The 23,408-nt window shown below is 39.3% G+C and overlaps 1 protein-coding gene across 5 annotated transcripts in view; it reads left to right on the plus strand.

Moving 5' to 3' along the window:
- The window catches only part of Cracd (capping protein inhibiting regulator of actin dynamics), a 357,802-nt gene that overhangs the window by 119,726 nt on the left and 214,668 nt on the right, over positions 1-23,408 (plus strand). For all 5 annotated transcript variants that reach the window (XM_063240494.1, XM_063240491.1, XM_063240493.1 and 2 more), the window contains exon 2: positions 21,925-22,070. The gene's annotated coding sequence lies outside the window, so the exon portion shown is untranslated. The remainder of the gene's footprint in view (positions 1-21,924; positions 22,071-23,408) is intronic.

Below are 23,408 nucleotides of genomic sequence, written 5' to 3' on the forward strand. Positions count from 1 at the left end.
TTATGTCTAGTTGGAGTTCTATATACCTCACTTATCTATATGTAAGATCCTTTTCCTATGCTTGAGAAGTTCTCAGATACTACTTCTGTAAATAATCTCTTTATTTCATTTGTGTTGACTCGTTTTTTGCTTACACCTATCATTCTTAAATTATTTTTCTTTGTATCTTCTTGCAGCTGTTGAATTGTTACTTCCTAGTTCCTTATTAGTTTTAAGAGATCTTCCCTTTCATGATTGCTAGCTGCTGTCTTGTCTTCAAAGTCTGAAAGTCTATCTTCAGTCTCTTTCAAGTGGTTTTGTCAGCTTTCAGTGGAGTTTTAAATTTCTTGGATTTCTCTTTGAGTCTGTTTCATGTATTCCAGTTCTTCTCTTTATTCTTCAAAGTTTCCCTCCTTCTCCTATACTCCTCTTTTTTTCTATGTCTTCTTTAGATATGTTCAGCAACCCTTTTATTACATCGGTCATTTCTTCTTTTACCTGAGATATTTCTGACCTGATTTCTTTTACAGCCTCATTAAGTAGTTTCTTTACTTCGGTTGTTGTCATCCCAGAAATTTCAGGTGTTCAACATCTGCTTTCTTTCATATCCATGTCTTCCGACTTGTTCTGTTTGGACTGGAGGCTATAGATTACCTTTTGCTCCCTGTCTTGACATTTTGTTGGGTTCATCCAGAGGAGCAGGTTGTTGGATCTCAGGTGCTTCCTGAATTGGCTGCCTGTTCGCAGTGTAGGGAGATGGACATTTTACATCAAATGAGATTATATAACAAGTGACCTTCTTTCACTTAATAATGTTCTCATGGCTCATTCATGTTATAACGTGAACATGCATGTGCAAAATTTTTTTGTACATTGAATATATGTTTTCATAGCTTTTAGGTATATGCTCAGGAGTGTCATTGCTGAGTCATTTGATAATTTTCAAAAAACAGATTGTTTTATAGTTTCATCAACAGAGAGCTATAATTTCTGTCAACATTCATATCAACTCTTGTTCCCTGTGTTTTAAAGCTATCTGTTGTATACTTCCTTATGCCCACCAACATTCATACAATAAAGTCCTAGTTGACTGTATTTTGCTGGGTGTGGTGGTGCATCCTTATAATCCCAGCACTTGGGAAGCTGAGACAGAAGTGTGTAGTTGGCCTGGGTTATATAAGAGAGTTCAAGACCAGCTGACCTGCACAGCAAAAAAAAAAAAATCCTAGTTGACTGTATTTAGAGATGGGCCTTTTGTGGAAGTTAAGGTTAAATGAGGTCATAAGGGTGAGGCCCTACCCTAACCTGACTGGTGTCTTGATAAGAAAGGGAAGACGTGGACTACACAGCACAGGGAAAAGGCCACTTGAGGACAGGGCACAAAGGTGGCCATCTGCAAGGCCAAGGAGAAAGGCCTCAGGGAAAAACAAATCTGCCAACATCTTGATCTCACATGTTAGTCTCCACAACTGTGAGAAAAAAACTTCTGTTCTTCAGCCACCCAGCCTGTGGCCTTTTGTTGCTACAGCCTTTGTCAGCCAACACCCCATTGCAGCATGTGCAGCTTAGCTCGCTGTGCTGTCAGTTTGCATTCCCTCATGGCTGGTGATGTTGAGCAGTTTTTGTGTTATTCCTTGTATCCTTTTATGTTTCTGTTTATTTTGATTTCATGTGGTTCCCTTTCTCCTATCTTGCTGAATTAATCAAGTTCTTAAGTTAAAAACTGAACTTCAATTATAGGAGAAGTTTTAGTCTTTTTTTTTTTTTTTGGTGGTGCTGGGGTGTGAACCTCGGGCCTTCTGTGTGCTCTGCTACTACTGAGCTACACCTCTGGCTTTATCCAAAGATTTTAGTAAATGTTTTAGCAAACCTTTTCTGTCCAAGGCAAGAATGAAGCAGACAGACCCTTAACAGTATTTCTCCTCTGTTCTCCAGCACCAGTGTTGTCAACTCTGCTTCCTGTCCTCCTGCCAGGGCTGTTAATTGATTTCACTTCTACTTTCTGTCCATCATAGAACTGATTAGAATAAATAGTAGATGAGGAAGACCTATTGCTGTATTGTTCTGCAACTCAATACAAAGTTCTAGTCTTTCAAGAAGGTAAAATTTCTAAACTCCTCAAATCCTACAGTTTGATACTGGTAAACCTTTCAAATAGAAAAGAAAAAGAATTGATTCCTTTTGGGGCATTCCATCTGTTTATTCACAAATAAAACTCCTAAAAATGGAAAATAAGTGGAATGATGTTTTAGCAAAGCAAAATGTAGAGATCTTTTAGGGAGAAAGACACTAAATAAGTCCAAAGCCAGTAAATCAAAAACTGTGATTCCTATTCAAAGTACAGTATGACCAAAGTTGTTCTGTAGAACTTTGTCAAATATGCAATCCAGGTTTTCAGAACTACTCTCAGTTTCCATAGGCTCCACACTCTTCCTTCAGACAGTTGTTCATAAGCCACCATCTCCAGCTATTTGCTCTTCTTGACCTGCCATCCATACTTGAATCCATTCTTGTTATTAAAGTCATGTAAATCTTTTGACTTTGACCGTAGTATAAACACTTTCTTAGTTTAGTTAACTTTATAAAACTGTAATCTCCTATTATTTCATTTTGAAATTCTGTATCATGTTTGTTCTTTTTTTATTCTTAAAATAAGAAAGATATAGTCTTAGAATACTTGACAAGAACGAGAGCAAGTTATGTTGTTCTTATATAATAATAATAAAATTGTATATAATAATAATTAAAAACTTCTGCCTTATAATTGAAAACTGAGTCTTTCCACATCAAAGGACTGAAAAAATATCTCACTACATTTCATAACAATTTATGGTTCTCTGGGGCTGGGAATTTAGCTGGCATGTGTGAGGTCATGAGTTCGATCCCTGGTACAAAAAAAAACACCAAAAAACAATTTATGGTTCTATTAGAAATGACAGATTGTTCAGGTAGTCAGAAGTGCTTATCAAGCTTCAGTTGTAAAGCACTTTACTAAATGCTTATGACACATTCCTTTAAGAACCCCAGATTCTAATACCATACTTTGGAAAAGTAAACAATCAGAGTAATCAGACCTAAAAGGAGAGCTTAGTAGCTAAATATGCAAGCTCCAAAAGCAGCCTAAAGAGCCACATATTCCCACAAGTTGGTGCTGTTGGGTGAGTGCATAAGCTTATATCTGTCCATATATAACATGGACAAAATAGTAATGGTACCAGTCTTAGACTTGGCAAGTTGCAACAGGATAAATGTGTCTCTGCTCAATGCAGTCACTGGCACATAGAGGCAATGTAAGCAGTTGTTTTTAATATTTAAATGTTACAGATACTTTATAATATTATGGATTTTTAAATATTACAGTTATCTAGAAGGTGCCAAATTTTATATATATATATATATATATGTTATTACCGTGCCCAAGCACTGTAATTAATAATGGTAAAATTGAGCCCACACAGAACCACTCTTGTGGCCAGGAAGGAAGTCTTGCAGAAAGCACCCTTCCTCCCCTAGAGTCTTTCCCATCGTGACCCCTTCTCTCCCCACCTCCACTGTCCAAATTTTTGTGATGGTACGTTCCCTCTTTTCCTTAACCTTTCATCATCTGAGCAGCATAGTTTGAACAAAATTCCTTTAGTTACTTAAAACTTACCTTCCTGGAGTTAGAGCTTAATGCTTTGTCTTGCTTTATGTATTTATGTTTGTGTAGATGTGTGTATACATGTATTTAAATATGTGTGATGCAATAGGAAAGAGTATGGAATCAGTTACCATATGTGTCATAGATGATTTCAGGGCAGTGCCTACTGTCTCACTGGGTTGTCCAATGTTATCCAGTGTTATCGTTTCAAACTCATGGCTAGGGTAACTTTGGTTTTGAGAGTTACTATTTGCCTCTTTTTTTCTGCTGAGGAGAATGATGTCACTGATTATGCTTCTGTTTTCATTTCATTTCTTTACAAAGTCAACTTGAAATCCAGTTATGATGCGTATTTTAATGGTTAGGAAGTTTTGCTATGTTTTCCCTGCTCATATTTTAAATTTACTAATCTTTCACTGTTATTTGATTAATGTTACTGATTGAAAATGTTCTTACTAAAATCTACCCCAATCTCTTTGGGATGCATGCATTCTTACAATTTTAAAACAGCTACTCATTTGGAGGCTTCTAAATTTCATTGCTGAAACTTAGTGGGAAAAACCTTTTTTGCCCCAGATAAAGTAGAAAGTGTCTGTTTCTCTATATTGTGTTTGTGGTTCCCCCTGCAAACATTCTTTAATGGCCAAATCCTGCAGGTTAACTTTCTGAAAATGAGCTGCCTGTTTTGTCTGCTTTCCATTTGTTGAAATAGTGCATTTACTGAAAGTCTCTTGGCCTTTATTGGAAGTTCTGTAGGTAATTCTTTTTGTAACTCTCCCTAAATAAAGAATGCCGGCCATCCAGTAAATCTGTGCTTTCTTGGGGAAGGGTAAATCTTGTTTGTGCTCTGCCTGTTAATCTCAAAAAGTAACATTTTTGAAGAGCCATACCCATTTCCACTCAGCTGGGAACTATCCTATGAGTATTTTGGAGAAGACCGTATATCTCTGGTAAGATCCACAAATGGTCCACCTGATGTTTGCTTTAGAGAGGAATGATGGCTTATCTTTACGGCTAGCTGTCATCTGTCTGAATAAGTCAGCAGAGAGAGAGGAGCATGTGTGTCGCAAGAACCACAGCCATCAGGTTGATGTCACTGAGCTGTTCCTGCCATCAGTCAGCTCTGAGAGGACCTGGCTAGATCCTAAATTTCCACACTGAAGAAAGGTAGAGAACTATTTTTGGATGGATCTTAGTGCACTTCTTTTTCACAGTTGCTGTGTGACTCCAGAGAAACACAAGCTTGCGCACTTGCTTCCCTGAGTGTCTAAGTGCTCTTTGCTCCTTTCTTGCTTACCACCTGGCAAAAATCAGACTTTTTTCACATCCTCCCAAAGCCCTACATCCCCATGGGACACTCCCAGCTCCCCTGTAGAGAAGCAGTTGCATACTATGTCGTGGCAATTTTGACTTCAATGATATTCCATCCCTCTAAAGTTATTCATGCAGAGCCAGGAATATAGATCAGCAACACAAGCGCCTGTGTGACAATTGCAAGGTCCTGGGTTCGATTCCTGGTACCAAAAAAAAAGTTATTCATGCAAAAGAAGAAAAGAAATTTTCGATATTCATGGGCTGCAGAGGACTCCCACTCTGACTGATGTAGTGTACTCTCACAATTTTACATCTTTCTTGGGAAGGCTGTCTAGGAAAACTGTACAGATCTTTCTGCACATAGTTTTGTTGTCCAAGTGCTGTGGTCATCAGTGCCAACACCAGTAGCCTACAGCCACCTACAACTTGCAAGGCATGTGCTGCACGGTACCAAGGGCCTTATCCCTGAAAAACATTAAGATGTTGAGAATGACTTTCACAATGTGGACATGGTGGTGCACGCCTGAAATCCTAGCATTCTGGGAGCCCGTGAAGGGGATGGAAATGTGAATCCAGCCCAAGCAACTTACTGATTTGGTGAAACCCTATCCTAAAATACAAAATCAAAAAGGGATAGGGGGTGTATCTCAGTGTGAAGGCCCAGGCACTGTTCTTATGACTGTAAAACAAAGACAAAAGCACAACCACAACAAAAAGGTTTCACTTAGGGGCCAAGGATTTAGCTCAGTAGCACAAGCACCTGCCTGGAAAGTGCAAGGTTGTAAGTTTGATCCCTCGTGCTAAGAAAAAGTTTTACTCGAATTTTTCTTTCACAAAAATTAACATATGTTTAGTAAAAACAATCCTAACAGGAATAGCCTAAGTCACGGCCATGTCTTGATATTTAACATGCTGTTGATTGGGGAAAGGTGTTTTACTGTGTTTTACAGCAAGTTACTTATAAAGTTCATTTTCATCTGAACAGGCCCTCAACTCCCCTTCTACAGGAGACAGATGCAGTGTGGCAGGTCACAGAGGGTGCCAAGTACAAAGACCGCGTACCGCTTGCCTTGCGTGTGCTAAGCACACTCGATGTGCTCATTACCACTGAGCCACATCTGTAGTCCCTCCGTGCAAAGACTTTCTCCCCATCAGCTCTGTGTCTCTGAGCAGGCTGACTTTGGGAGCTTCAGTTTTTTGATCAGTAAAATGAAGACCCTCATGCCTGTCTTTCTCAGGTGAACAATTGGACATGGACGTGTGCACCTGTTACCTGAAAACCTTGCTCCTGTCTGCTTGCTTTATTCTCTGTTCTCTTGTCCCCCATGCGCCTACCATTTGAACCTTCTGAAATTCACCTAATGGACTAAAAAATAATATGTACCTCTCTACCTATTATATAGGCTGAGGATTGAGCCCAGGGCTTTGTGTATGCTACGCCAGCATGCTACCACTGAGCTAGCTACACCCAGCCCTTGACTCCTTTGTATCTTAAGCCTGTTTACTGGCACATGAGGAAAATGTAGAAAAAGACAAAAATATTCCATACAAAGGTTTTACTGTATCTGAGATTCTAGATTATAACAAATTATAGAATATTCATCCTAAGTAAGATCTTTAACTTAAAATGCCATTAAAGACTTCAAAAAAATAATTAAGTGAAACATGTTCAATATTCCTGATAATTATAGTAACTAAGTCTAGATTTGTAGGGGTAACTCAGCATGAGGTGTTTGTTTTTATAGGAAGATCTCTAAATGAAAGTGATTCTATCAGGAAGAGCTAAAATAGCATTTTGCTTTTGCATAAATTTACATGTTTAGGCAGTGTGTAAAATTAGGAGGGACTACGGAAAGAACAGCTCTATTTTCTTTTGGCATTTGGGAATGAGAGAAAAAAAAGCAGCACAGATTGATGTAATTTGGGCCTGACGATGATTCTGTTACATGTACCCACCAGGCTCTTCACATTTCTGTCAAGAGAAGTCTGCTTTTTTAACTATTGATACTCATTTGGAGGTTTGGCATCCTTCTCCTTCATATGAATTCTTTGACCTGTTATTAACAACAGCCTAACCAGGGCAGGTGAAACACAAATAATGACTTCGTTGAAAAACACAATTTTGTGTTAGAGGTGTGTAGCTTTTACTTTTAAACCTGGATTTTTAAATTGAATCATTTGAATCTTACCCTCGTAATTCTTGCTCTGGAATTATGTAGGTGGTTAGGATCCTGGCTAACATAGATAAATTATTCCCATAGGACCAGTTAATACAACTTTACTTTTTGTTGAAGATATGTTTAGTAAAGTCTGCCATGGCCAAGGAATTATGCATTTCCAGTGGGGGACAATAAAGATAAGAAATTCAAGACCTTGCCTATCTAGGAGTTTAGTAGTTGTTGATGATTTAGAAGTAATCGGCCAAAGTTCTGTTTAATTTGTTGGTCTTGCAGAGATTTCTACCTTAGAAACAGGGCCTGACAAACTCTACAGTGGACCACGTAATAAATGGTGTAGTCTTTTGGGCCAGATGATCCCTGATACAAGCACTCAACTCTCCTTTTACACAGTGAAAGCAGTGCAAAATGTGCAATGAATTGATGTAATTTGTCTTTCTTTTTTAAAATTTTTTTTATTTAAAGAGAAAACAGTAAAAGGGTACAAGTAATACAGAATTGCAAAAAAATAAACAGTAAGAAATCACTAGTTAACAGATTATATATTGTCATCTTAGAAATAGTTGTTCAAGTTACAAAATTAAAGCATACAAAGTGGACATTCAAACAGTGAGACTGCAAACAGTTGTGTTTAATGATCCAACAAAAACTTAGTAATAAGGTTTTCTATCTTACACATTTAAATATACATGCAGTTATATCCTTTAGAGCACTTTCTTTTCCTCTCTCTTTTACAATAACAATTACACATTTTGGGTTTTATTACTCCCACAGTTCTTACTACTTTTTTTTGAAGAGAATAAAACCAAATGTGACAAAACAAAACGGAGTCAGTCAAAAGGATGGACATAGTACATGAAGTGAAAACAGAATACCAGGTGATCAACAATGGTTACCATAATGCCTCTTGCTACCTTAAAAAGTTGCCTATATCATCAGGTATAATAAAATTGAACAAAACAGTACAGAACAAAACCAATAAAACCTAAACATTGGAGACATTAGAGGACTTCAAAAGAAGATCATAGTCAAACCAGAATGGGCATCATAGTGAATCTTACTGCCTTCAAAGTAGTTGCCTATACCCTGATGTAATTGTCTTTCTTTTTTTTTAAATTTTTTTTTTGTCTTTTTTTTTCATTTTTATCGGTACCAGGGATCGAACTCATGACTGCCTGCTTGCAAGGCAGGTACTTATGCCGCTGAGCTAAATCCCCAGCCCCGTAATTGTCTTTCTTTTTTTTTTTTTTTTTGTCTTTTTCATTTTTATTGGGACCAGGGATCGAACTCACGACTACCTGCTTTCAAGGCAGGCGCTTATGCTGCTGAGCTAAATCCCCAGCCCCGTAATTGTCTTTCAATAAAACTTTATTTGTAAAAACAGGCTCTGGCAGGATTTGACCAATGAGCATGCAGACCTCACTCCTGTGTTGCTATGCTGTGTGCAGGGCTTCAGGAGCGGCTTGCCTGGCAAGCTCATCTGTGTGTGTCAGGTAGATGAAGAAGCTGAGTCTCTGTACACTCCAAAACAAGGAGGTGATAATGTGACTTTGACAAGAGTGTAATTTTAAAGCTCTAAATGCTGATAAATAGTATTTTTCCTCCTACAACATGGTTGTCATGGATGGTTAATGAAATAGTTTATGGAAAGCATTTGATTTACTTAGCTGAATAGTATTTCTTAATATTAAATTGATGCTTACTCTTTGATAGTCCCACAGGGTATGGGTAAACAAGTCAATTTAGTACTGCATGAGTTTGTATAATCATGTGAACACTTAAAAATTTTAAAAGATACTTAAAAATAAAATGAGATCGAGTAAAATAAAATAAACAATCTGTCCTTTGTTCATTTTGGAGATACTCACATGTCTTCTAATTGATTTTGTTGCTGTTATTGTTAGGTTGTTTCTTTTTGTTTTTCTTTCTGTTTTTGGTGATACAAGGAATTGAGTCCCGGGAGTCCTGAGCTATATCCACAGCCCTATTTGTCTGTTTAGAGACAGAGTTTTGGTAAGTTTTCCAGGCTGAACTTAACTTGCAGTCCCCCTTCCTCAGTCTCCAGAGTAGCCAGGATTACAGTTGTGTGCCTCCATGCCTGTTTGCTTTTTGGTTTTAGTTCCAGAGATCAAACCCAAGGTCTTGAGCGTATCAATTACATGCACTCCCCTTAGCTACATACTCCTTGGAGTCCTCTGCTTATTTTTATGAAGCTCTTAAAATTTGTTACCTTGAATTTTCTAATGGGACCAGATAGCTTTTAAAATTCAGAAAACAGAAAAATCAATATAATTTGGGAACATTTAATATATACTTCTACAGGTTACAAATGCACAATGTCTTCCTGTTACTTAGATTTTCTGAGTTATAAAATTTCTTGTGTGTACTTAACAGGCTACTATAAAAATAGGCAAGAAGAGTCAGACATTTATTTGAGGGAGGTAAGATGACAATTTTTAAATTGCTCAAAAAATTATGCATTCAAAATTAAAAAAGAATGAACTACTGACACCTGCAGCAATGTGATTGAATCTAAAAAGCATTATGCAGAATGCAAGAGTACCTCCTTTCTTGTCTCCCCTCTTCCCTAGTACTCTTTCCATTTCAAAGTCTCAAGTTTCCTATCATTTTATTTATTTTATTCATTTATTATATTTTAGCTTTCTCACATAAAATATGTGATATTTAACTTTTTGAGTCTGGCCTATTTTACTTAGCATGATGTGTGATTCCTTTTAAATGACATTTGAGAAAGAGAAAATTTTAGGGACAGAAATCAGAGTAGAGTTTGAGGTTGAGACAGGGAGATTGAGGGGTGAGTGGACTTCTTGGAGTGTCAGAAATATTCTGTGTCTTGATTGTGGTCTGGGTCCCTGACTGTACCTGTATCCAAACTGTGTGCTTACCACAGAGAAATCTCATTGTGGATAAATCACACCTCATTAAACCTGACCAGAACTGTCATTTATATAGGGAGACTAGGTCTACAACATTCTAAAAATTGCTCTCCAATGCTGAGTGCAAGTTGGATCAGAGCACTGCTGGAGTTTGCTCTCACAGATGGAGCCAGGGAAAATAAGGCCTGAGTTCTGAGATAAGTGTGAGAGGAGCAGCTTTTGTATTTAGAAGCTCCTGACCCAGACAGCCACTTTGGCCATTCTTAGACTTCTGAGAAGCTCCTGTTTCCCTGTGTTATGGCGGTGGAGGTGAATCTCATAATTTTGTTACATTCAGTCTCACCTGTGAAGAAATGACAGGTCCAGGGTGTAGACACTTTGATAATTACGTTATTGTTTTCCGTAGTGTTTCTAGGGCTACTCATTGGAAGCGTATTTTCTGAGAGTCTGCTACCTGCTGAGCATCAGCATTGCAGTAGTCAGCACAGAAATCCCACTCTCCTGGAGTGTGTCTTCACAGTCTGGCAAACAGCTCACATTTCCTGAGCACTTACTGTGTGCCAGGTGCCATGTGTACTGTCTCATCCCATCCAGAACACCGCTGATTGTAGATAATGATCACCACCTTGCCTATTTAAAGGTGTAAAAAACAGAAGGCCTGAGTTAAGTCGTTTGCCCAGGGACACAGTAAGAAGCAACCTGGACTTGACCCCAGAATGACCGGCTGCCAAGTGCAGGCTCTCTGTTGCATGGTCATTCTGAGCAGTGAGAGGGAGTAGCAAAGCTGCACAGTCCTCATTGGGTGGAGGAATTCTGGAGCTTGATGCCTTAGGAAACAATGTTAAGATAAATTAAAACTATTCCATTTAAATAGAGTTACCGGGCTAGGGATTTATCTCAGTGGCGTGAGCACTTGCTTTGCAAGTGCATGGTTGCCAGTTTAATCCCAAGTACCAAAAAATAAGTAAATAAAAACAAATAAATAAATAGAGTTACCTCGAGATGAAAGGTCAAATAAAATCAATAGATGATTCATCAAAAAAGAAATACTAATTAATGAACATATAGAAAAATGTTTATTTTACAAAGGCATAAAATGTGAGATTTAATATTTTACTCATTTTCTCTGTCTCTGTCTCTCTCTCTCTCTCTCTTTCTTTTTTTTGGTACCAGGGATTGAACTCATGACCTTGTGCTTGCCAGGCACATGCTTGTGCTGCTGAGCTAAACACCTGGCTGTTTTACTTACTAAATTATCAAGCAAAATGTTCAAATGAAGATGTATAATGATCAATGCACTGCTATTGGAAATAGAAATTAATACAGTTTGGAAAGCAGTTTGCAGTGTGAGTCTCAACCATATTTATTCCTTTTAACCTTTAGTTTTCCAGTTTCATAGCATTATCTTTAGGAATCCAAAATATGCAAAAAGCTATGTGCAAAAGAAAAGAAAGCTACGTGCCACAAAGAGATTTCTTGTGGCGGTGTATTAGTCAGCTTTCCTGTTGCTGGGATGTAATACCTGGTACGCTCTACCTAAAAGAGAAGAGGTTTACTTTGGCTCACAGTTTCAGTCCATGGTTGGCTGGCTCTAAAGCAGAAGCATCATGACAGTAAGATGTGGCAGAACAAAGATGTTCAATTCATGGAAGTCAACCAGCAGAGCAGAACTGTGTCAGAGAGGAAGGGGTGAAGAACCGATATAGTACCCAAAGTCACGCTTCTGTGACCCACCCACATATACCCAGGAATGTGCTCCCTGAGTCCCCGGTGGCTCCCAAGCCAATCAAGTTGACACAATTAAGCTTAACTACCATAAGTGATACTTTTAAAAGTACATATAATGGAGAGATCCTAAATATCCCAAAACAGATGAACAGGTGAGAACGTTAAGAAACATTCACTCAACAGAGTATGATGCAGACAAGTCAAATGATAGGGAAAGAGTAGAATTGTAAAATTGCTTGTAAAGTATTACTAAAAACTTTTTTTTTCAGACAGAGGAAAGGGACTTCAGGAACAATTTTCACTCTTTGGCTCCAAGTCTCTTTGTGTAACAGCCACAAACTTTGAAATCATTGTTACATAAGTAAGGGACAGTGCCCCGTTTGGGATGGCTGGTCTGTCGACCTGGCCCTGTAACACTGTGTTGAAAGAACTATACTGATGTTTTAGTGGGATAGTGCGTGATTTTTTTAAAAAACTTGTAGGTTTTTCTTTTGTGGTTGTTATTTACTATTTCTACAATTTTTAAAAAAGAAAATTTAAAATTAATATTAAACAAATTTCATAATGTATACATTATTTTTATTTTTTCAAAAAACGAACCATGTTATATCCTAGATTATGTTTAAAATATGGAAAATCTAGGTGGTATACAATGACTTTCAAGAGGGAAAGCAGAAATGTATGAGGCAATAAGTATTATATCTGTTAAATTTTTTTCAATTTTTATTTTTTATTAGTACATTTTTGCAGTTGTGCAGTGATTAAATTCCTTTTGAGGGGTCAGTACATGTATGTAACACATCTTAATTCTTTTTGCATTCCTTACCCTCCCGTCCCCTCCTCATCTCCTTCCCATTTGATGAAAGCCCTTCCCTTAGCTCAGAGGAAAGGCCCTGGGAACGGGTGTCAGTCTCCCACAAGGTTTTGTTTTGTTTTGTTTTTTGGTGCTGGGAATTGAACTCACAAACTTGCACTTTCCAGGCAGGAACTGAACCATGTCTGCAGCCCTCCTTCCCATTTGGAAAAAACCCATTTTCCTATTTCCTATTGTCAATCTTTTTATTTCTCCTTGTCTTTTGTATTTCTCATATGAGGGGAGCTGTGTGATATTTAAGCTTCTGTGTCTGATACATTTCACCTAACATTGCGGTCCGAAGGTGCTTCCATTTTCCTACAGATGACTCAAGTTTATCCTCCTTTGAGGCGGAGTGGTGCTCCATGCTGCATAAATGACACATTTTCTTATTCACTCATCTGTTGATGGACATTCAGGCTGCTTGCAAGATTTAGCTGTTATAAATTGTGCTGCTGTAAATATGAATATGCATGTATCATTATAATATAGTGTCTTTAACTCCTAGAAGATAACTCCTAGAAGGGAAATAGCTAGGTCAAATGGAATTTAAATTTTTAATTTTTAAAAGAATCTCCATACTGTTTTTTTTTTTTTTTTTAGTCGGTACTGGGGATCAAACTCACTACCGCATGCTTGCAAGGCAGGCGCTTATGCCACTGAGCTAAATCTCCAGCCCCCTCCATACTGATTTTTATATTGAGTGTACTAGTTTACATTCCCACCAACAATGTAAAAGGGTTTCTTTTGCTCCACATCCTCACCAGCATTTATTATTTGATTTCTTGAGGACAGTCACTCTTTCTGGAGTAAGATGGAATCTCCGTATTATTTCTAATATCCAGAAATGTTCAGTATTTTTTCAAATATGTATTGGCTATTTGTCCTTCTTCTGAGAAGAGTCTGTTCATTTCATCTGCCCACTTTTTGATTGGGTCTTTCTTTTGGGGGTCTATTTTTGCGTTTTTGTTTTTTATATATTCTAGATGTTAGACCTCTATCTAGAATAACTGGCAATCTTTTTCTCCCATTCTGTAGCTTGTCTTTATATTCTGTTAGTAATTTCCTTTGCTGTGCAGAGTTTTTTAAAAATTTAATATGATCCCATTTTTTGATTCTTGGTATTATTTCTTGTGCAGTTGGGATTCTATTCACAAAGTCCTTATTGTTATCTCTGTTTTCGAGAGTTTTGTATATTTTATCTTCTAGCCCATTTGGTATTTTTTTGTTTTAAAATTTATATCTTTGATCCATCTTGACTTTAGTTTAGTATGTGGTGAGACATATTTGTCTAGGTTCAATCTTGTGCATGTGATAGCCAGTTTTCCAAGTGCTGTTTATTAAAGTGGATATATTTCCTCTGGTCACTTTGTCAGAAATCAGATAGCCGGATGTGCCTGTTTCTGCATCTTCTATTCTAATCCATTAATCCATTAATGCCTTGAATGTGGCATCTTCCTGTCTCAGCGTCCTGAGTAGATGGGAATGAGGCATGTGCCACATGCTACCATGGCCACTCTGTCACATTTCTTTCATGCATTCGTCTGGTGATGGACGTGTAGGTTCATTTGTAACTTGGCTATTGGAAATAATACTGCACTAAACATGAAAGTGCTTTTTATCTCTTGAACATACTGATCCTTTGTGGCTATATGTCCAGAAGTAAGATCCTGGATTTATATCTGATTATTATGTCGAGAAGAAAAAGGGGAGAAAAGTTGAGGATACTTATTGTATCTATATGTGGTTGTCTGCCCAAAGGGAAGATGCTGAAGAAACTGGAACCATCCGTTCCCTGCTTAACTTTAGATCGAAGTGATCCAGAAACATCCACAGGGCAGGATGGTTGAAGGCTCTCTTTCCTCTCTGCCCTAATGTTTGGGGGGTGTGGATGTGAGAGCTAGCCTGGGAGCCCCACGGCCAGTTAGCACATGGCGACATGGAAAGGCCATCAGCCTTCCAACAACTGCCCTCACAAACCAACACATACAAGAACTCACGTCTTCTAGGCCGCAGGCTGGCTGTCTGGAGGACACACACACAGCTGAGGCCTTCTTAGTCAGGGCCCAGGGCACGGCCTGTTCCACTGCTAGGGAACGAGCAGGGAATGCGTTTTCTCTGTAGCTAAACCGGGGATGATTTCTTTTCTGCGTTCTCAAATCTCAGCAGAGAGGGTCAGAGCTGCGTGGACTGGAAGTACTTATGATACAAAATGGAAAGAGGTGGGAGGATGAAAGGGGGAGAATGGAAATTGGAAAGAGCCTTCTAGAAGACCACAGTATTGGGAACTGTTGTTTTAGCATTAACCCAAAATGTAAATAATTGTTATTATCTGATCAGGAGCCTGGCGTCCCGGAGGTTAGCTGTTAAGAGGAAAGGCTCACTGGCAGTCTGCTCACACCGTGCTCCACACCTGGCGGGCAGGTTCAGGGCCCCCTCCCAGGCCTCACCTTTCATGCCTGAGGCCTGTACCTTACCTCAGGAATAAATACTACAGGAAATTAATAGCCATTATGCTCCAGCCAAGTATCAGGGAGATGCAGTTGTTTCCTAAGATGTGCTTGGGAACAGTTTGCTTTGAGAAGATGAAAATGAAGCAGATCACCTTACGCATCTGCAATTCAAACGTCCAGCAGAGGTATTTGTCTGGTGAACTACTTTACCAAAAAGAATTGAATGAGCTCAGCTTATGATGCTCAGGTTTTGTTTGTACTTTCAGTGAGCTGCAGAGTAAAAAGCCCTCCCATTTTCCTTCCTCCTCTTCCTCCACCAGCCTCTGTAATGGAAGAACTTTCTGAAGCCAGCATCACAAACGCAGAGGACCTTTCTTTTCTTGCTTGCCACTCCCTGCCTATCACGTGCTTTCTGGTTGTAGTACTAGTTCTGGTAGAATCCATTCAGCACTGAAGAGTGCAGGAGTTTTGTAGTGATTCCACATTCGCCCTGCCCGCTGCCTCCATTGAGAATGGCTCATGAATTGTCGGGAGATAAGAATGTGAATTGGAGGGTCCCCAGAAAACTGAAGGCTGCACTGCTTGTTGAGGATCAGGGAGGCTGGAGCCGGGGTGTTGCTCAGTGCTAGAGCCCTTGCCTAGTGTGCGTAAGGCCCTGGGTTTAATGCCCAGCACAGAAGAAAGGAGGTAAAAAGGAATAAGAAGGGAAGGAAGGAAAGGAGAGGAGGAGGATGGGAGAAAAGAGGGACAGCATTGAGATTGAGAGTCATCATCCTGGATGTCTGTAGGATGGCAGGGACACTGCTGTTCCAGAGAAGATCATGTATGATAAGGCTGGTAGGTGCTGGGTGGAGAAAAGGCTTGGATAGGGGAAGGGGCCAGGTTGTAGGGACCCTTGGCTGCCAAACTCTGTTAGAGATGTATTTTGTGAATATTTATGAGAAATCCTTGCATTTTGTATAAGAATAAGTACAAACAGAAGATCCTGAATTAATCTGGTTGTGATATTTAGGGTGAGTGGAACCAAACTGGTTGGATAAGAGGAAATTCAGCAAGTCAGGCAAGTGGAGAGTTTGGATTAGGGTGTGACAGAGATAATACATTAAGTAGACAAAGGAAGACAGCCGGGCGTGGTGGTTCACGCCTTTAATCCCAGCACTTGGGAGGCTGAAGCAGGAGGATCCTTGCGAGTTGGAGACCAGCCTGGGCTACAAAGTGAGCTCAAGGCCAGGCTGCACTGCATAGTGTCTCAAAAAGACAAAAAAAAAAAAAAAAAAACAGAAACAAAACTAGACAAAGTAAGAAAGAAGGATTAAAAAGAAACCCACTAACTCAGCATAGAGAATGATAGGACAAGTCCAATGGCAAGTGTCAGTCTTAAAAACAATTGTGTTATCATTACAGCTAGTGAGGAAGAAATATTTGCTTTGCTTTAAAGATTTATCAGTTGATGAGATAAAGAGTGTGAGAAAGGCTAAAAGCAACTGGGAAGACATGGTGCCAGGAAAATTAAAAAAGCAAAAGTTCAAGTAGCAGCGTCCTGTGAGCAGCGTCTTACATTAGAGGAGGTGTTTGCGTGAGGGTTGTGGGTGTCAAGACACATGTGAATCAAGCAAGGCTTTTATCTGGAATTCCAGTTATCGGTGGCTTTCAAAAGTACAATATGAGTGAAATGACCGGATCAGGAGTGATTGTGGGGCTGAAGAGAAAACGGAGCAAGATGAAAGAACAGCTATAGATCGTTTACTTCTGAAGTTTAACAGTAAAAGAGAGAAAGAGGGAAAAAGAGAGGAAAAAAATCAATATGAGCAGTCAGCCCACATATTAGTCAAACCTGTACCTTGGCTAAGAAGTGTTTTCTGTGCAAAGGAATAATAGAAAATAGTAAGATCTGGGGGAAGGGTGGTCACCTCTGAGCCTGACTCTTACCAGTAAGGCACCTGAGCAGGTGTGTATGCATGCTAATGTTTCAACTTTGTAGCTCCAAATGCACAGCTTTTAGATCTTTCACATTTACATTATTTTTCTGAAAAAAATTAGTATATGTTATCAATACACAGTACTTTTTTTTTTTTTTTTTTGTCTTTTTGAGACAGGATCGTACTGTGCAATTCAAGCTGGCCTGGAGCTCACTTTGTAGCCTGGCCTGATCTCGAACTTGTAACCATCCTCGTGCCTCAACCTTCCAAGTGCTGGGATTATAGGCATGTGCCACCACACCCAGCTAGTAATTACATTTATTTAAGGGAATTGGTACATGTACATATTGCATCTTGATATGTTGACTCCATCCCCTCTCCCTCCTTCCTCAGATCCCCCTCCATCTCCAAAAAGTCTGCCTCTGTATTTTCTACCATCTTTCCTTCTGTCTTCCCAGTTCTACTGAGTAAGAGGCTGAGGAAGGCAGGAGATGGAAGAGCAGAAGTTTTCTACTCTCACTGTGGAGGTAGAAGAGGAAGGAAGGAAGTGATCTGTACCCCCCTCTTTCCCCTAAACTTAAAATATGGTTATCCTATCTGACAAGGCTGGAATATGGACCTCCCAGCCCAGATCATTCCTACTGTACGTGCTGTCTGGTTGGGATCTTAGAGGACAAGGAGAAAAGGGTCACTATTCAGGTACTGCCGTCCACTGAGAGACACTTACACTGGTGTTGCTGCATCTTCTACCAGCTGCTTTGGGAATGGAGTGAGAAGGCCCAGCTCAAAGTGACTGTGTTACATCTGCCAGCAAAACTGAAGTCATGCAGGTAGAAATTTAATGCCATCTGGCTGGAACCAAAAAGTGGCACAGTCACCCATCCTGGGCTGAGGCCTTCTGAGTAACTGTGGTTGCTGTTACACTCTGTTCTCAAGCACCAGGTCGCAGGCGTCATGAACTGTAGAAGGAAGGAAGTTCCGGAGATATGGGGCTGACTCCCACGCTTCCTGACTGCTGGACTGCGAGCTTAAAGCACAGACGGCCCCACAGACAGCAGGGGCTGTGCGTGTCCTCTCCACAGCCTTGGCAGATTTAAACTCCACCTGGCTCCTCTTCAGAGTTCACCTTTGAGGCCGCACTCGTGGTCCCTAAAACAACACCTTGTTCTTCCTGCTTCCTCCTTCCCTGTATTCCCCAGGGTTTGGGGCCAAACACGCATTGCTTCATCCTTGCTATTTTGTTCCTTATATTGGATAAGTTATCAAACATATTCATTCCTAAATTGCAAACTATTTTGAGCATTCTACAAAATTCTCTCTGGGGATGTGAGAAAAGAAATGAGAAGAGATGGCACAAGGGTCCCATGTATAATTGGGTAGCAGCGAACGGCGACCTTAACAGTAATTGGTTATCTATGTAGCTGCTTTAATTTAGTTCACACCTTGCTGCTGTTTGTGCAGTTTAATTGGAACTGCATTTGGTTATGTTATCTAAATAGAAATATAGGAAAAAAATCATAGCTAGAAATACAGCCAGCCTTCATTCATGGGTTCTATATTTACCAATTTGCCTATTTATTGAACTTTATTTGTAATAATTTGAAAAAAAACTTACTTGCTTTTATTTCTTTTGCATGTATACCCAGAATTGGAATTGATCATATAGTAATTTTATTTTTTTAATTTATTATTTCTTTTAGAAGTTATCATTCTATTTTTAGAAGCAACTGTACCATTTTACTTTCTACCAACAGTGCGGAGGAGTTCCTATTTCTTTATATCCGTACTAACACTGATTTTCTGTAGTTTCCATAATGGCCACCCAAAGGCTGTGAAACGGGAGCTCATACAGTTTTGCTTTGCATTTCCCTAATAATTAATGGTTCTGCATCCTTTCAAGGACTAGTTGGCATTTAGGTACTTTCTTTGGAGAAATCACTGTTCAAATCCTTTGCCCATTTAAAAATTGAGTAGTATTTTTGTTGCTTGTTTATAAGAATCTCACTAGAATGACTCAAACTAACTAAAGTCTTTCAAAACTAATTATTGATGAAGCTCTGTAAACTAGAACTCATGTGTTACTGATAGCAGTATAAAATAATATAACCATTTCAGAAAAATACTTGGCAGTTTCTTATAGAGCTTTCACATTCATCAGCTTAGCAATTCTGTTCCTAAGGTAAGGAATTTACCCAACTTACATTTTCACAAAAATGCCTTATACAAGAATGTTAGGCTTTATTCAAAAAGAGCCCCCAAATGGATACAATCAAGTATCTATTATTGGAAAAACCTTAAAAAATGTGTGGCATTTTCATACAGTGGAATATTTCTCAGGAGCAAACTACTTAACAGTGTGGGTGAATCTCAGACATTATGCATCAGCCAGACACAAAAGGACATACATTGTGTGTCTTACTCCAGAACAGGCAAAACTAATGGGTGATAGCAGAAGTGAGAACATTTTCACTGGGGTGTAGGGATTGACTGAAGGAGCTACAAAGGAGCTTTCTGGAGTGGTAGAGGTGCCCAGTATTTTTATTTTGGTCACAGTTACATTGTTGGGTTCCCTATTGAAATATTACCAATTGTATAATTGCATGGTGCACTTTTGTGTATGTAAATTTACAGTTAAGAAAACCTAAATTATATTCTTGCAACTTCCCATGAGTACTTCAAAACAATAAATTTTAAAATGTATAATTTCCACTTGTTGAAAGTTCTTGAGACCTACAACATGGACTTTGTGTGGGTAGTTTCTATAAATGTTTCATGTATCCCTTAAAATAATATATAGTAAAAGTTATATGGTGCAATATTACTAAATATAGGTGACTAAAGTTGAGTTTTATTTGTTCAAATATTTTGTATTCTACTCACTTTTTTTCCTTTTGTAAGTTACTGAAATATGTGTTAAAATATTTTATAATCTTTATAATTGGGAACATACTAGTCATAGTTACTTTAAAGACCACATCCTGTGTGTCTGGCTGGGTTGCCTATGGGTTTGTTTTTATTGCTTCTTTCTTTTGCAGACCTACAGAAAATTACATAATATAAGGGTGGTCAAAAATATGCTGTGTTTACATTTTTTTAAATTACTACAATAAAAGACATATTGCCATTAATCTCCAGCAAAATGCCCCCCCCCCCGTAAACATGCTTATACCATCATTCTAACTACTTTCTAAAGCAGTTCTGCAAGTCCTCCTTCACGAATGTCTTCAGTTGGGCCATTGTAGCTGCCTTGATGTCTTGAATCGATTTGAACCATTTCCCTTTCAAGGCCATTTTGCCTGTAGGGAAGATCCCGAAGCTGTGTGGTGGCCCATCTGGTGAGCAGGTGGATGAGGACCGCCGTCTCGCGCTGGATGGCGCTCAGGAGCACCGCTCACTGTATTTGTCCTCACACCTCAGTAAAGACATGGAAGACTTTCAAACTGCTTTCAGAAGTGCCAAGAAGGATGGGATGTGGTCAGAATGAGAGGGAGTACTTTGAGGGAGATTAATGGTAATGTGTTGTCTACTGTAATAAACTTTTAAAGCTTTAACATTCACTGTATTTCTTGATCAATCCTTATATGCCCTGCTATGCCTTACAATTGTTGACAGCACACTGTGCATTTGGTGTAAAGAGTTGTGGACTATGTTGGAGGTGAGCCCTTTCTCTCTAAGGCTTCCTTTGTTTCTGACAAGCAGTTTCAGGAGGGCAGACCTCCTTAATCAAGTGAGGCCAGAAGGACAGAGTGATGGGAAGCTGAGTTCGGATGTGTTTTGGTTCTTCACGTGAGGGGGTAGCCCCCTCAGGGATTGTTACCTGGGCTCCTTCTCTGGTGGCCCCACCGGCAGCACCAGGGAACTGTCCAAAGCTGTCTGGACAGCTCTCCCAGCCTGGCTCTGCTGCTCTCTCGTTGATTAATATCATTTATTAGTGGGCATATGCTCAGAGGGGCAGAATGGTGACCACACATCTCTGCTTGTCTGTGTAGCTGAGATATTCTCAGCCTGTAACTGGGCAAAAAGCCTGCTCTACACAGCTGCTTTCCCTTGATGCCTCAGTGTTGTTCAGTGCTTCTGGTAAACCAGATGTCTCAAAAAAAAAAAAAAAATCAGTGCAAAATGTCTGCAAAAATGACTTGTTTCAGTTTTATTCCCCTGTCCCTGAGATCTCAGCTTCTCATATCCAGGCTGCCTTTTAAGCTCTCCAGTGCCTTAAAGCAAGTTTAAAAAAAAATTTTAACCTGGCTTTTCTAGTTATACGGACTGGAAGGTTGCTTGGACTCAAGGTAGTCGCTCATAGGCAGAGGTGAGAAGCCCCTTCTAAAGACACATGGGTGAGATTTGTAGAGTTTCTTCCAGTGTCCTTTGCCAGGCAGCTAGACAAAGTGTTGGCTTGTGTTACTGGATTTTTTGAAGGCCACATTTGAGTATGAGGTTGTCTCCTGGACGTTTCCCTTCAGCCAAATCCTTCAGTCATGTCATGGTTTTCACCTAGGTTGTGTTTGGATTGTGCCTGGACTACCCAAAGGGGTCTCCCTGATCTGGTTTACTCTGTAATTTGTATTTAAGCAAAAAGTGCCTTCACTACCTCTGGTAGAGGAGATAACCTACCTAATGCTTCCTGCATTTACTCCCTGCTTTGACTGAATTTATGTCTTCTGGCTCCTTGAATTTTAGCTAAACTACGATAAAGAATAAATAGGAGAAGTCTGCCTGTAAGAATATGGAAGTCTCAGTATCCATAGATGTAATGTTTTTCCTGCCTCCAAAAATGGAAATCATATGAAAATTTCCTATTACTTAAACCTAGCTGAGAACCTCAGCAAAACTGAGCAAACAAACAAAAAGATCCCTTTGTGCTGACTTCTGTCAAGGAACAGAAAACAAATTTGTATTAAAGGATTCCAAGAGAGGATGAAAGATGTAAAATATTCTTTTTGTTTTGTTTTTTTTCTTTTCTGCAGTTCACAAGAGCAGTGATTCCCTGGCTGTGTCAGCAATGAGCCCCATTTTCTGGTGCACTCACCACTGAGTGAATTTTCCTTTTTATAAGGAGAAGCTTTTGGTGGAGAATTATCCGGAGCAAAAGAACTCACATCTGCAAAGACAGGTAAGTTGCCAATGCAAAAGATGGGCCAGCAAGTACCAGAGGCTGTTTCACTGATTATGAATGCAGCTCTAGAGGTGGATGATACGTTTTGTACTAAATACTAAGCTAAAGGATTCTTCTCACTGATGATTGTCTAACTCTTAATTTGTATTCTTTCATTCATAAAAGAAAATTCATAGGCAGTGGATAAATGTTACCCTTGTTTAGTGTTTTGTTGCTATTGTAAACTGTATGAAACAGTGAGTGGCCTTGTATCTCATGGCGATTTTGTAGCAGAGAGCTTCCATGTTCAGTACTCACTTTCTGAGCATTGGGGACAGAAGGAATCTGCACCTGCCTCCCTTTTAAGAAGAATGTCTTTCTATTCTTTTGCCTAGTATCTGTCATCTATTTTTGGAAGTTGGGGACAGAAGTTAAAGATAAGACCCAAGGACTGAAAGTAACAACTAACCTGTGTTTGGTTTTATGGAAAACATTGTTTTAAGTATTTAGATGCATTATTTCACTTAATCCACACTCTAAAACTTGTGAGGTAGGTGTTGTGCCTATTGTGTAACACTTTTCCTGAAGTGACATGCCCATTGGAGAGTCACTTAAAAGAATGTAAACTACTCAGAGGCTGGGAATTTAGCTCAGCAGCATAAGCACCTGCCTTGCAAGCACGCGGTTGTGAGTTCGATCCCTGGTACCGATAAAAATGAAAAAAAAATATATAAACTACTGCTTTTTTATCATAATTTGAAATATTTCATTGGGTGGTAGGAATCTGAAGGTTTTTTTATTGTTCCTATTTTTAATGCACATGATAATTTCTATAATAATAAGTTTTTTGGAAATGAATGATTGATTTTTTTTTGAGATAGGGTTTCCCTATGTAGTTCCATCTGGTCTGGACTCACTGTGTAGCCCAGGCCTCCTGCCTCAGCCTCCCAAGTGCTGAGTTTACAGACATGCATCACCATCCTCAACCAAATAATGGATGTTTAAGAATTCCTTATTGAGCACCTTTGTTAGCTGAGTGCTATTTTAGATACTTATTCCTTTTGGTGAACAACACAAGTGGAGATCCCTGTCCTCTGGAGCTTGTGTCCTGGCGTGAAGGGAAACAAGTTATTCACAACAAACGTTACTAGGATATTAGATACAAGTGTAAATATGGGGGAAAAGGCAGACTAGAGCAAGAGGGCTTGGAAATATTGGAGGTGGCCCAAGTTATTTGCTGAATTGAGTAGCCAAAGGAAATCTCACTGAGGAAAGATGAGAATTAGGGTTGACTCTGGGCATGTTGCAGGCAGACGGAGAAACTGATGAAAGACCCTAAGGAGAAGATGGAGCCGG

The sequence above is a fragment of the Cavia porcellus genome, unplaced genomic scaffold (assembly GCF_034190915.1).
Source record: "Cavia porcellus strain 051 isolate PalLab524CR breed Dunkin Hartley unplaced genomic scaffold, mCavPor4.1 scaffold_30, whole genome shotgun sequence".
NCBI classification, from domain to species: Eukaryota; Metazoa; Chordata; class Mammalia; order Rodentia; family Caviidae; genus Cavia; species Cavia porcellus.